At 39.1% G+C, this 15,936-nt stretch overlaps 1 protein-coding gene and 1 long non-coding RNA gene across 7 annotated transcripts in view; one reads left to right on the forward strand and one right to left on the reverse strand.

Moving 5' to 3' along the window:
• rptor (regulatory associated protein of MTOR, complex 1) overlaps positions 1-15,936 on the forward strand; it is a 442,693-nt gene that overhangs the window by 230,919 nt on the left and 195,838 nt on the right. The gene's annotated exons all lie outside the window — the stretch shown is intronic.
• The window catches only part of LOC133624651 (uncharacterized), a 30,731-nt gene that overhangs the window by 936 nt on the left and 13,859 nt on the right, over positions 1-15,936 (reverse strand). The window lies entirely within an intron of this gene.

The following is a 15,936-nucleotide window of genomic DNA, read 5'->3' on the forward strand; positions in this document are numbered from 1 at the left end:
ATAGATTGTGGTGTGTAATGGACACATTATTAGTGCGTCGCCAACATCCTGTTGCACCTGTTAGTTGTACTTGCAATCATTGACTTAGCTTTGTCAGTTATTCTTGGTTATTGTGTTAAATCACAATTGAATGTTGCACGTGTGTTAAAAGGTGTGTGAACAAGAGTGAAGCCCCATTCATTTAGCTGTTATGGTAAAACCTACATAGAGGTTCTTTTTTTCTGCTTCCTTGTTAATGTCAAAACTCACATTCCTGTAGTCCAGGGGTCGGCAACCCAAAATATTGAAAGAGCTTTATTGGAGCAAAAATACAAAAAAAAAATCTGTCAGGTGCCGGAAAAAATTAAAAGCCTTATATAAGTGTTATAATGAAGGCAACACATGATGTAAGTGTCTATATTAGCTATATTAGCCTACTATCAAAGGCTGACGCAAATCTTCGTTGACAGAAATGTTGTATTTAAATTTTTATTCTACAAATTTTTGCAACATTGGAAATCATTAGTAAAATGGAGGCTTCTCACAGGATGAGATAATTCCTGGAAATTACTGGCTTATAATGGCCAAAGGTATACCGTATTTTTCGGAGTATAAGTCGCACCTGCCGAAAATGCATAATAAAGAAGGAACAAAACATATATAAGTCGCACTGGAGTATAAGTAGCATTTTTTGGGGAAATTTATTTGGTAAAACCGAACACCAAGAGTAGACATTTGAAAGGCAATTTAAAATAAATAAAGAGTATTGAACAACAAGCTGAATAAGTGTACGTTATATGACGCATAAATAACCAACTGAGAACGTGCATGGTATGTTAACGTAACATATTATGGTAAGAATCATTCAAATAACTATAACATATAGAACATGTTATACGTTTACCAAACAATCTGTCACTCCCGATCGCTAAATCCGATTAAATCTTATACGTCTAGTCTCTTACGTGAATGAGCTAAATAATATTATTTGATATTTTACGCTAATGTGTTAATAATTTCACACATAAGTCGCTCCTGAGTATAAGTCGCACCCCCGGCCAAACTATGAAAAAAACTGTGACTTATAGTCCCAAAAATACGGTAGATGTGTGTGTCCAAGTGTAAGGAAATGGCAGGCTTTCTTTTTCAAATGGATTTATTACAATCTTTGCAAGCTGGATAACGTTTGCTGTGGTCTGGAACAACATGGCACACAAACAACTATGAGAAATGCAGCCAATATTAGGACATAAGTAAAGGAAATTAAATGAGTTCAAGTATACCTACAAACAAGTCATAATGATGCAATATGTACATACAGCTAGCCTAAATAGCATGTTAGCATCGATTAACTTGCTGTCATGCACTGAACAAATATGCCTGATTAGCACTCCAACAAGTCAATAATATCAGCAATGCTCACCTTTGTGCATTCACGCACAGCATAAAATGTTTGTTGGACAAAATGAGACAAAAAAGGAGCGGCATAAAACATGTCTTTCTGTAGCAGCGTCAGAAAAAGTTGTACATGTAAACAAACTATGATGAGTTCAAGGATTACTGAAATTAGTAGGACAAAACCGTGCTTGCCAAATACTCTCATCAGTGAAGCATGTATAACATGAACAGTGGGCTTTCTAACAATTAGGAAGGTTTGTGTCATGTTTCTTCTCCTACAGCAAATATCTTAAAACAAAATTTTTTTTTTTTTTCTTCATCTTTTTCCATTTTCAAACATCTCTGAAAGAGGTCCAGGGAGCCACTAGGGCGGCGCTAAAGAGCCACATGCGGGTTGCTGACCCCCCGCTGTAGTCAGATAGGTAGTCATTGTTTCAATGCCGTTGTAATGTTTTTCCTCAGTTTGTGATCAATTCAGAGCCACACTACTCACTAGGGTGATCTACCTTTAATACACTTCATTGTGGTCTATGTGTATTGGATATGCTTTGGTGTGAATTGTTCGTGAGTTGACACCTTTGTATTACTGGATTCATAAATCACTCAACTTCGTGAATTTGGCTGTTCAGTTCCTTGTGAGGGAACAGCAAGTTAAGTAAAAAGTAGTGAAAGATGGTGCATTCACAACAACAAACAGACGTGCATTAAAAAAATTAAAGAAGGTTAACTTAAGTTCACCTGTAAAGGTTATAGTGCACTTATGTTAATTTTGACATTTCCGTAGTAAATCAAATATTTGTAACTTTTTGTGAGTACCGTATTTTTCGGACTATAAGGCACACTTAAAATCCTTTCGTTTTCTCAAAACTCGACAGTGCGCCTTATAACCCAGCGCACCTAATATATGGATTCATTTTGATTGTGCTTACCGACCTCGAAGCTATTTTATTTGGTACATGGTGAAATGATAAGTGTGACCAGTAGATGGCAGTTACACATAAGAGATTTGTGTAGACTGCAATATGACTCAAGTAAACAACACCAAAATTGTATATGTTTCATTGAAAATATAGAACATTATGGATTGTACTGTGCTTCAACATAGGGAACGGCGTGGCAAAGTTGGGAGAGTGGCCGTGCCAGAAATCTGAGGGTTACTGGTTCAATCTTCACCTTCTACCATCCTCGTCACGTCCGTTGTGTCCTTGAGCAAGACACTTCACCCTTGCTCCTGATGGGTCCTGGTTAGCGCCTTGCATGGCAGCTCTCGCCATCAGTGTGTGAATGTGGAAAGAGTGTCAAAGCGCTTTGAGTTCCTTAAAAAAAGTACAACCCATTTACTATTTACCATACAAGTATTATTATGGTGTGCGTATAAGGTAAGACATATTATCTGGCGCAATATTATGCAAAAGCAACTTTTCTTATCTTCTGGTACCTGCTGATCTGTATTTGGGATCTGCATAAATCCTGAAAATTTGTGCGCTTCCGCCTTTGGAGTCGGTGCCGACACCTTAGTCAAAAAGCTTCTCCTTTTTCTCTATCTTCTTGTTATGGGACATTCATCCTCCGCTGTTGCCATTTCTAATATAAAGTAGTGTAAAGTTATTCCTTATATCTGTCAGTAAACTCGCCATGAAAGCGCTAAAACATACCGGTGTAGTGAGTTTACATAATTCAACTAAGAAACTTTAGTTATTAGAGAGTTCCGGTCGGACGTTTTTTGACGGGACACATTGTTGTTGTTGCACTAGTGAGCCACAGATGAGAAGATGCTGCTCCGTTATTGATTGAAGTAAAGTCTGAATGTCATTAAAACAGTTAGCTCCATCTTTTGACACTTCTTCCACTGCCGTCCTTGCACGCTACACCGCTACAACAAAGATGACGGGGAGAAGACGCTGCCGAAGGTGAGCCACGTAAATAAGACCGCCCACAAAACGGCACATCCTGAAGCGACTGTCAGAAAGTGGCTTGAAGATGGTCTGTAAAACATAATCTATACAACATTTTGACCAAAGAACCACCATCACATGTTATGTACACCACAAGGAAGTGTTTTACATTTAGAAAAAAATCATAATATGACCCCTTTAATGTGCCCATAACCCGGTGCGCCTTTTGTACCTGACTAGACCCGCTTATCGGCAGTGCGCCTTATAAACCAGTGCGCCCTATGGTCCGGAAAATACGGTAGTGTATAAGTTACATCTCTAATTTGAGCCAAGTCTTTTTTATGTCTCATACTATCTGTTACAGTGCAGTATTTGTCTTATTTTGTAGTATGATGTTGTGGTGATGCATAAAGATATTCACTAAGTGGGTTAAGGCTGACAATAACAGGCGGCATATCTGTGCTTTCTTCACCACAACAATCTTTTTGATGCACTTCATCTTCAACACCTGTCTCATTAATAACACATATCCACATTGGTGAGACTTTGATGCACCGCAATGTCAAAATACAACAGCGGGACCTACCTGGACGTGTTGTAGTTTTTAGCGCTTCCATATCGAGTCTACTGACGAATATAAATTTAAACTATACGCTACTTTGTATTAGAAATGGCAACAGCGGAGTGCTCATGTGCAGGTACGAGCACAGTCTGCCCCACAACAAAAGGATAGAGAAAAAGAAAAAACTTAGTGACCACAACGTCAGACTACAATAGCGGACTCGCGCAAATCTGTTTGGGTAAACTTTACCATATATGCAGATATCCGATGACGTCACAATTGGGGCAAATTCCAAATGGCTCATTTGGAGGAAAAAAGAAGGAAAGCAAAATAGATAGTTTGATTTCACATTTGTGGGACTTATGCAGATCCCAAATACACAAAAACAGGTTACCAATAGGTAAAAAAAAAAGTTGGTTTTGCATAATAATAAAAAAACGGTAAGTGGGGTAAAAAAAGACGATAAGTACAAATAGTAAAGTGGATACGTTTAGGCAAAACACACGCATGAATAATGTGATTACAACCAGGCTTTGCATAAGCCCAGGTTTAAATTCAGGTATCTATCTTTCTGCAATCAAAGGAGGGGGATTTGAATGTAAGCAACATCTACAAATACCTTCCACTGTTCAAAATAAATAACTACCACAACCATTATCATCACAAAAATGCCCAACTGGAAATCCAAAACAATGATGCTGACACAGGGAAGAAAGCTACAAGGAATAGACAGTTACATGAAGTGGAAAAGTGCCCTGCAAGATTTCGCCCGGTGCGATAAGTTAAAAATAAAATATTTTTAAGAAGTAGTTAAAAATGTCAAAGGTATTGGGAGCACAGTCAGCATTAAAAGCATTACTAACATGTTTTGTTGTAATGGATTGAGGTCCTGCTCTGCCTGCCAGATCCTCCTGCTCAAGAAGACACATGTAGGTCTGTCTGAAGATAAAAATCAGATGAGGCTTAAAATAGCTTGATTGGTCACATGAGATCCAAATTGAGCTCTTTGGCATTAAGTAAAATTGCGAAAGTAAGTCCAGCAATAATATCTCTACTGTCAAACATGGAAGTGGAAACATTCTGCTTTAGGAATGTTTCTCTGACCAAAATTTTTTCTGAGATGTTTGCAACCATGGTAAACAACTACAAGAAACTTTAAGTTACTCAACTGAACCTTAGTTATTTGATCTCCGAGGAGGCTCCAAAGACACAGTGTCTGTCAGAATTGCATACAGGTCAAGCTGTGCCCTGGGCACACCGCTCCGGGCTCAGTTGCTAGAGCGGCCGTGCCAGTTCCAGGTTTGATTACCGCTTCCGCCATCCTACTCGCAGCCGTTGTGTCCTTGGGCAAGACACTTCACTCACCTACTCCCAGTGCCACCCACACTGGTTTAAATGTCGCTTGAAGATGTAGATAATGGGTTTCACCATGTAAAGCGCTTTGAGTCACTAGAGAAAAGGCGCTATATAAATATAATTCACTTCACTTCACAGCTGACCCGTCCCTCCAAATCATTCAAGACGGTTTCTTACCGTGCCTGCAAGGAAGGCATCAGGTTAAACACATCACTCCTATCCTTCATAGATGCTTATTTAATTCCCCAAAATGGATAGAAGAGATGTTCCTCTTTAACGGGAGGGAAAACCCTGTCTTCTGAGACGGCTCGAATCACCTGCTCACTCAAGAGGAAAGTAAATCCTGCTTATAAAACATATGCTAAACCCTCTTGTACTTCTGAAGCCAACACCCTATTGAAAGCGAGTGGTTTTATAGCAAATCACATTCCGTAGCCGAAAGTAATAGTGAAGAAAACCCAGCGATGTACTGCTCATGTGCGCCATTGCCGTTTGCTCTCAGCAAAGTGGCCTAGGTACCTGTACACTTCTAGTGACCTTGGTACCTGTACACTTCTAGTGAGCAGTTGAGGTTTGTAGGATGACCACTTCTTTATATACCTCCCACGGGTGAGAGGTCTGTCCAATATTTACAGCCTCTGTGAAGGAGTGTTTATCACAAGGCCTCCAATTTCCAGTCTGAGGCTGCTGATTAACCTGCTGACTGCTGCATGTACCCATCACCCCATGTGAAGCCAGTCCACTGCCCCTGAGGGCAAACAGGGCACCAGTTTTCGTGACAAGCAAAGTTCAAACGTTTTACCCTCTTGCTCAGGCCTTTTAGGTTTAGCCACACGACCCTCTCACCTGTAACAGTGAGTCCCATCACACGGCAGAAGCCATACAGTATATGAGTTCATTCACCAAACAGATCTCGTCTCACAGGGATGGATTTGGAGGTCCATCTGCTTCCCCATCTCCTCTAGGATTTGTGCTTGCTACACAGACCACAGCGTAAGTAAATTTAGAGCACAAACAGACTGAGCTGTGTATTTGTATGACCTCTGGAAGATTGAGGGCGTGGGGTGGTTAATTTTGCTTCGCAGAGGAATATTACAAGTGGCTGACAAGGACCGAAGGTTAGGGTGAAGATGATAGGCCACTGAAGGTTCTACCGTGGCGTTTGGGCCAGCCCCAACTCATGCATCTTGTGAATCTGGAACTTTCCCTTGGTGGGAAGCTTGCTTTTGTCAGTGCTCGTCCAGTAATGGCTTATTTCCCTTATGCAAGCCAGTACGACTAGGATAATATACTGCTCTAATGGCGGCTTGGCTATGGGGCGCAATTTGCCATGTTTCCTTCTGTACCCTGGGTGTCAGGCCACTGTATGCCCATCTTGGAAGCAGCCCGCTTTCCAACATTGTACAGATTGCTGTACCCCGTGGAGACTAGATTGCCTCTGTTGTACTGGGGGGCTGGATGCATCAACAGGGAGACTTCCTCTTCCTCCTTCCTATCCATGTCGAGGAGGTCTGAATTGGTGTCGCCATCTAGTACATCCTCAGCTCCCAGGTCCACTTGTAGGAGGTTCTCAAAAAGTGAAGAGAGATCATCATCCATTGTGTCAGCCCAGCTCTTAGCAGCTTGCAGAGATGGACGGTGGCTGTGGTTTTAGGAGAGGACCCAGGCAGACATGGTCCCTGCTGCCTGACACAGCCACTCTCAGCCTTATTACTAGTAACTTTTCTGGCTGTGATGCACAGTGAGGCCATGACTGAGGGCCCGCCAGCGATGCCTGAGCATGTTTAGTGCCAATGCAGGCTATGCACATAGGGTGAGGGTTCTTACTTGATGGAGGCTTTGCATGACGCTGGACACAGCCTCTTTAACTTTCATGCCAGGTCCTTTGATGGGGACCAAAGCCGCAGACATGACACTGGAAAGTCGACTCTTTTACTACAGCAGGGTGTTGACAGGAGTTCGCCTAGCACACAAGACTTTGTTTTCCACGAAATGTTCAGTGCTCCACACTCGTCGTCCGGTTAACAAAGAAATGCTAACTGAACCGTCAAGGCTGCCTTGACATGTAACCTCTCAAATGTAATGATACACTTTGCTTACCTGCACAGATACATAAATACATATGATCTAAAAGCAAGACAAAATCAGTTGTCCGTAAGTAAAGTAAATAACCGCGTTTGCGACTTTACCTTGACAGCTCGTCTTTAAACAGTTAAAACGGTCACCAACTGGTAGTTTGGACCAGTTGCATCTTAGCATCGGTCCCAAAATGTACAGTATGTTGTATAAATATTCCACCCTGAATTAAATACAAATGTTTCAAATAAATAACTTGATAGCACGATGCACAAGCACTGATACGCATCCATGATAACTTTACACGTCTCTTCACACTGTTCAACAATGTACTTGCATCATTCTTATCTCTTCAATTACACAATCAAATCTCCCACTAGGTTGTCGTCTTGTTCTTATATAAATATTTCACGGCACCCTTTCACTAGATATCTGTCTTATGTTGGCAATCAAAGAAATCTCTCTGCCTTGCGGGCCAAGTTGTTGTGTAACAAGACTGTGTAACAATAAAGGATGCTTTATTGTGAAGAATACTGCTCTTGGTGGAAGTGATCATTTCCATGTTCATTGCCAGAACAATTAAGACCTGTGCTTCACTTCAGCAGGATTTAGGAGCACAAAATGACAGGAAGGTACAGATAAACAAGAGTAAGAGAGCAATAAAACATGTGAAAGCGCCAGAGATAAAAGGCCATTCGAAAAATACAAGTTTGATCTGGAATGTTAGACTGGAAAGAGGTAATCAAACAATTTGGGGGTTGTTGGATCGATGCCCAAACACAAGCATTTGTTATTTAAACGTATTTCAATTGGGGAGAGAGAAGAAATCCCAGACTGATGGCTCCCTGTGGACAATTCAGTGTGGGAGTGTGTGTGCACCACTCTCTGCAGGCAACAGAGAAAAGAGCTTAGTCAGCCTCACACTTTGTCCCTCACACTTGTCTGCTGACTGCTGTCCACTTTTCTCATGCACCACACACATTGACAGGTTTTGGTGATGACTTACTCATTGCTATTGGCAGCCATTAGCTGAGTTATTGCTTTCATATTTGCTGATTTGACTCCTCTGCTTCGCTTCGACTGTATCTGCTTGTTTGGATTTCACACAACACTGGCAAAGATACCTGTACCTACATATTATTATTTTACCAAGCTGGCTCGTAACCCAGATTTTTGCTCGCAACTTTAAGCTAAAATTATCAGTTTGATCCTAAGCACTCCAAAGCTGATGTACCATACTGTATTGTGTTTTATGCAGTGCAGGCCAAAAGTTTTGTCAAGAGGATTATTATTACAATTATGTACTGTACATTTTCAGAAAGTGTTGTCCTGTGTTGGCCTTAGGTAAAACAAATAAAACAATCTGAAGTTGTCGTAGTTGTATTTTTAAGTTATAATGCCATGATTTTACCCGTCCGGCCCGTGTGGGAATATATTTTTCTCACGGCCCCTGAGCTAAAATTAGTTTAACACCCCTGGATTAGCAGATTGGAGAGCTCACTTCCGCAGCTAGTGGGTCTATGACGATGACTTCTGTTTTGTTTGATCCACCGTTTTGCTGTCGTGTTACAAGCACCGTTTGGAAACAATCAAAGGTGTGTAATAAACATTTACAAATATCTCATTTTACAGCGTACATACAGTACAGGCCAAAAGTTTGGACACACCTTCTCATTCAATGTGTTTTCTTTATTTTCATGACTATTTACATTGTAGTTTGTCTCTGAAGGCATCAAAACTATGAATGAACACATGTGGAGTTATGTATGTAAAAGGTGAAATAACTGAAAACATGTTTTATATTCTAGTTTCTTCAAAATAGCCACCCTTTGCTCTGATTACTGCTTTGCACACACTTGGCATTCTCTCGATGAGATTTGTGCTCTACAGCAGTGTTTTTCAACCTTTTTTGAGCCAAGGCGCATTGTTTTCAATGAAAAAATCCGGAGGCACACCACCAGCAGAAATCATTCAAAAATGAAACTCAGTAGACAATAAAAAGTCGTCACAATTGTTGGATATGAATTCAAACAATAACCAACCATGCATCACTATAGCTCTTGTCTCAAAGTAGGTGTACTGTCACGACCTGTCACATCACTATGTGACTTATTTTGAAGTTTTTGGTGTTTTCCCTTGCGTAGTGTTTTAGTTCTTGTCTTGCGCTCCTATTTTGGTGGCCTTTCCTGTTTTGTTGGTATTTTTTTTAGCAGTTTCATGTCTTCCTTTGAGCACTATTCCCCGCACCTGCTTTGTTTTAGCAATCAAGACTATTTAAGTTGTTGCTGTCTTTTTTTGTGTGGACATTGTTGATTTGTCATGTCATGTACGGATGTAAGTCTTTGCTGTCGTCCAGCATTCTGTTTTTGTTTACTTTGTAGCCAGTTCAGTTTTAGTTTCGTTTTGCATAGCCATCCCTAAGCTTTAATGCCTTTTCTTAGGGGCACTCACCGTTTGTTTATTTTTGGTTTAAGCATTAGATACCTTTTTACCTGCACACTGCCTCCCGCTGTCGTCTGCATTATATGATCACGACAAACCATCGTCGTCTCACACGACCTGTTCCCGACATCTACAAAGCAATTAGCTACCGGCTGCCACCTACTGATATTGAGGAGAATAACATGGTTACTCTGCCGAGCTCTAGACAGCACAGACACTCAACAACGGCACATTATTTGCGGATTATAATTACTGGTTTGCAAAAAATATTTTTAACCCAAATAGGTGAAACTACATAATCTCCCACGGCACACCAGACTGTATCTCATGGCACACTAGTGTTTGAGAGTGGTTGAAAAACACTGCTCATGAGCTCTTGAGCAGTGTTTCTTAACCATTGTTCAGGGTAGTGTATAAAGCAGGGGTAGGGAACCTATGGCTCTCGAGCCAGATGTGGCTCTTTTGATGACTGCATCTGGCTCTCAGATCAATCTTAGCTGACATTGCTTAACACCATAAGTAATGATTAATTCCGCTGGTAATCACGGTGTTAAAAATAACGTTCAAAATATAAATCATTCTCATGCATTTTAATCTATCCATCCATTTTCTACCCCACCTGTTTAAGAAGTCGCATTAATAGTAAGAAGTATTTTGTTTATTATTGGTTAGTTTCAGAATAACAATGTTATTAAAAAGAATAAGATACTTATTATACTCGAAAAATATTCGTCTTACTTAAAAATGCACACATTTAATTGTATTCAGTGTTAAAACATATTATATGGCTCTCACGGAAATACACTTTAAAATATTTGGCTTTCATGGCTCTCTCAGCCAAAAAGGTTCCCGACCCCTGGTATAAAGTATGACCAACTGGATTTCAGGCGATCTCCTCAATGATTGGTGAAAAGGCACTGACATGACTACAGGGCGCCATGACTGCTACTAACTTTGAGCTGATGTTATGTGTTTGCGGCGCTTCCTTTTTAGTTTTTCGACATGTATAATTGCCCTGTTGTGCAGCTTGGGGCTGCTCCACCCGCGCGAATTGTGGAACGTTTTCATATCGCTTTTCCCACAACCCGTAAAGAAGACAAGTATGGGAAGTGAAGGTTCGCCTTCAACACTGGAGAGCCACTGATTACAGAGTCTTATGCAAGGTAAACACACGACACAACGTCAGCGTTTTGTTCAGGAGCGAACACTCAGAAGCTAATAGAAACAATAACAGAAGAAATGAGCAAATTAAAGAGAAGGTGTATTGGAAATATTCTTGTTCAAGTAATCGAACACAATTGTCTTTCTCAATTTTATTGAAGGGGGCAGCACGGTAGAACAGGTGTGAGTGCTGGTGCTTCACAATAAGAAAACCCTGCGTTCGATCCTCGGGGTCTTTCTGTGTGGAGTTTGCATGTTCTCCCCGTGACTGCGTGGGTTCCCCCCAGTTAGTCTGGCTTCCTCCCACCTCCAAAGACATGCACATGGGGATGGGTTGACTGGCAACACTAAATTGGCCCTAGTGTGTGAATATGAGTGTGAATGTTGTCTGTCTATCTGTGTTGGCCCTGCGATGAGGTGGCGACTTGTCCAGGGTGTACTCCGCCTTTCGCCCGAATGCAGCTGGGATAGGCTCCAGCCACCCCCATCACCCCAAGATGGACAAGCGGTACAAAATGGATGGATGAGGGCTCGAGCAGTTCAAGAGGCACAAGTCACACACATTTCAAGCATTAGTTTGAGAGCGCGCCGAGGGAGGAGCGCGTTCTTTTTTTGTACACTGAACACCAAACGGGAGGGAGAGAAAGCACATGACACAACAACGCAGGTGGGGAGTGCTGACCGTTAGAAAATGACGCCCTGTTAACCATAATTGGGAAGTGATACCATCAGAATGAGTGAGCCGTAACAAGGTCACATTGGCCAGAATGTGCTTTCCACACAGTAACATTGCATCTTGTAATGGCACATACATGGCAAGCATTAGTTTGCACATGCAAATTGCATACTGCAAAAAGTCAGTGTTCAAAAACAAGAAAAAAATATACAAAAATGAGGGGTATTTTATTTGAACTAAGCAAAATTATCTGCCAATAGAACAAGAAAATTCGGCTTGTCAAGACTTTATAAAACAAGTAAAATTAGCTAACCTCAATGAACTCAAAAATATCTTAAAATAAGTATATTCTCACTAATAACAAGTGCACTTTTCTTGGTAGAAAAAAAATTAGACCTTTTTGCTCAATATGTTGAAAAATATTCTTAAATTATGTAAATGCTCGTGGTTGACATAATGATATGCGCTCGGCATTATTATTTTTTTTTTCATGACTGAAGTAAGAAATTATTACTTTGAAAAAGTAGTTTTATACTTGTGAGTGTTGATGACACAGCTTTGCAACAGTTGATATTCTAGTTTCACGCATGTTTTACTCAATATAGGTCATAAAATCTCAGCAACAAGCTGTAATATCTTACTGAGATAAATTAGGACCAAAACCTTTAAAACAAGTAAAACACTAACATAAAATCTGCTTAGTGAGAAGAATGATCTTGTCAGACAGAAAATAAGCAAATATCACCCTTATTTGAGCTATTTCATCTTACTTAGATTTCAGTTTTTGCAGTGTACATCAATGTTTTCCATCACAATGGTTTGACAAAAAAAAACTTATTTTTGAATCTCAGTAAAACTAAAATAATGCAATTCGGTAACAGTAGAAGAGAAAGTCAAACACAAATAGACAGATTTTGAAAGAGTAAACTAAACCAAATTTTGGGTGTAATAACATGAGAAAATTAACTTGAAACCTCATAAAGAAATATACAACAAATTGGCAAGAAATGTGTCAATAATAAATGAAAACAATTTTCTTCACCAAACATTCCTCTATATTCTCTACTACTCTGTAGTGTTACCATATTATTATTGTGCAGAAATATGGGTAAATAACTACAAAAGTACACTTACCATGTTACAAAAAAGAAAGATCAGTTCGAACAGGGGTGTCAAACTCATTTTAGCTCAGGGGCAGCATGGAGGAAAATCTGTGCCAGACTATTAAAATCATGGCATTAAAACAAAAACATAAAGACAACTTCAGATTGTTTTCTTTGTCTTATTTTAGCCAAAAATAGAACAAAAACATTCTGAAAATATTACAATAAAAATATAGAAAAAAATACAGGCAGCGGTAAAGTTTAGATCCATCAAGGAAAGAAAAAAGTGAATGAATGTTTATAATTGAATAAATGTACATAGGCTTAAAAATGTGTTTTCTTTTGTATTATTTTTTTAAGGAATTAAGTAAAGTTTATGACAGGGGTCACCGACCTTTTTGAAACCAAGAGCTACTTCTTGGGTACTGATTAATGCGAAGGGCTACCAGTTTGATACACACTTAAATAAATTGCCAGAAATAGCCAATTTGCTCAATTTACCTTTAACTCTATGTTATTATTAATAATTAATGATATTTATCTTTGTGGAAACACTGATCATCTTAATGATTTCTCACAATAAATATATATAGAAACAGATAAATATCAAAATTCAACCGAAAAAAAGAAGAGAAAAACTAGCTATTCGAATCTTTTTGAAAAAATAAAAAAAATAATTTATGGAACATCATTAGTAATTTTTCCTGATTAAGATTAATTTTAGAATTTTGATGACATGTTTTAAATAGGTTAAAATCCAATCTGCACTTTGTTAGAATATACAACAAATTGGACCAAGCTATATTTCTAACAAAGACAAATCATTATTTCTTCTAGATTTTCCAGAACAAACATTTTAAAAGAAATTCAAAAGACTTTGAAATAAGATTTAAATTTGATTCTACAGATTTTCTAGATTTGCCAGAATAATTTTTTTGAATTTTAATCATAATATGTTTGAAGAAATATATCACAAATATTCTTCGTCGAAAAAACAGAAGCTAAAATGAAGAATTAAATTAAAATGTATTTATTTACAATTAAAAAAATGTACTTGAACATTTACCGGTATTTAAATTGTCAGGAAAGAAGAGGAAGGAATTTAAAAGGCAAAAAGGTATATGTGTTTAAAAATCCTAAAATAATTTTTAAGGTTGTATTTTTTTTCTCTAAAATTGTCTTTCTGAAAGTTATAAGAAGCAAAGTAAAAAAAAATAAATGCATTTATTTAAACAAGTGAAGACCAAGTCTTTCAAATATTTTCTTGGATTTTAAAGTTCTATTTGAGTTTTGTCTCTCTTAGAATTAAAAATGTCGAGCAAAGCGAGACCAGCTTGCTAGTAAATAAATAGCATTTAAAAAATAGAGGCAGCTCACTGGTAAGTGCTGCTATTTGAGCTATTTTTAGAACAGGTCAACGGGCGACTCATCTGGTCCTTACGGGCGACCTGGTGCCCGCGGACACCGCGTTGGTGACCCCTGGTTTATGACAACCTTTTTCCAAAACACAATATAGAATGTGAGATATAACAGGGTAATGCATACATTTATCCTTTGTTTTCAAAACGGCTACAAAAAAGTGGGACCCCAAAAATGTTCTGCGGTACCCCATTTTTATGACTTGATGGGGTCCATTTTGAAAATTCTTAGCGCCAACACTGATGGAGTATTGGTGCGTGCAAAACAGCATCAGGTGGCTGTGGCCTGCGGGCCGCTTCTAATACTAATCACATATCATCCCGGGGGCCACAGATAATTGACTTTGACAGCCCTGAGTTAGAATAATAAATAATGAGTGATACATACAATGATTTTAAATACTTTGGAGGCAGCCACCACAGTTCACAATTTCCCCGTGATTGTTGATCCAAAGCTAATGAAGATTTTGGCAAAATGAGGGTAATAATAAGTTATTTTTTTGGTCGCATTGGTCATGGGTGTATTTCTTTTAAGTTTAGTGCTGTCGAGTGCGTGTTAGAGTGCCTGCTGGTCACGAAACACTGCAAGAATGTAGCAGCAGAGGGCAATAAACACGGCCGCAAAATTATACTTTCACAAAGAAAAATGCATGTTTTATTGTAAGTTCATGAGCTGGAGTATATTTAGAACTATATATGGACATATTATTTTGGTTTATTTCGTCAGGAAAACTTTATTTAAAACAACGTCCTACTTTATTTAAAACACACGTCCTTGGTAGCAGTCATGGTGCCTGTTGTTTAGTTGGCCATACTCTCTTTATACACCACTTTGGCATTGTTGGACCGCCAAAAAAAATTTACAAAACCCAAAACCAGTGAAGTTGGCACGTTGTGTAAATGGTAAATAAAAACAGAATACAATGATTTGCAAATACTTTTCAACTTATATTCAATTGAATATAAGTTGATCCACGGACCGGTACCGGGCCGTGGCCCGGTGGTTGGGGACCACTGGTCTACATAACATGTAATGGTGGTTCTTTGGTCAAAATGTTGCATAGATAATGTTTTACAGATCATCTTCAAGTCACTTTCTGACAGTCACTTCAGGATGCACCGTTTTGTGGGCGGTCTTATTTACGTGACTCACCTTCGACAGCGTCTTCTCCCCGTCATCTTTGTTGTAGCGGTGTAGCGTGCAAGGACGGGAGTGGAAGAAGTGTCAAAAGATGTCGCTAACTGTTTAAATGACATTCACACTTTACTTCAATCAATAACGGAGCAGCATCTCCTCATCCGTGGCTCACTAGTGTAACAATAACGCCAGAAATGTGTCCCGTGAAAAAACGTCCGACCGGAACTCTAATAACTAAAGTTCCTTGGGTGAATAATGTAAACTCACTACACCGGTATGTTTTAGCGCTTTCATGGCAAGTTTACTGACAGATATAAGTAAGAACTTTACACTACTTTATATTAGAAATGACAACAGCGGAGGATGAATGTCCCATAACAAGAAGATAGAGAAAAAGAAGAAGATTATCAACTACAGCATCGGCACAGACTGAAAAGGCGGACATGCACAATTTTTCAGGATTTATGCAGATCCCAAATACAGTATAGCAGGTACCAGAAGGTAAGAAAAGTTGCTTTTGAATAATATTGCAAAACAAAACGCCAGATAATGTCTTACCTTCTCCACACACACCATAATATTACTTGTATGTTGTTGTCATATTGCCATCATAGTGCAGCCTACATGTATCTCTTATGTTTGACTGTCATCTACTGGTCACACTTATTACACCATGTAACCAAATAAAATAGCTTCGAGGTGGGTAAGCTCAACCAAACTAACATTAGGCGC

The sequence above is a fragment of the Nerophis lumbriciformis genome, linkage group LG27 (genome assembly GCF_033978685.3).
Source record: "Nerophis lumbriciformis linkage group LG27, RoL_Nlum_v2.1, whole genome shotgun sequence".
Taxonomy (NCBI): Eukaryota; Metazoa; Chordata; class Actinopteri; order Syngnathiformes; family Syngnathidae; genus Nerophis; species Nerophis lumbriciformis.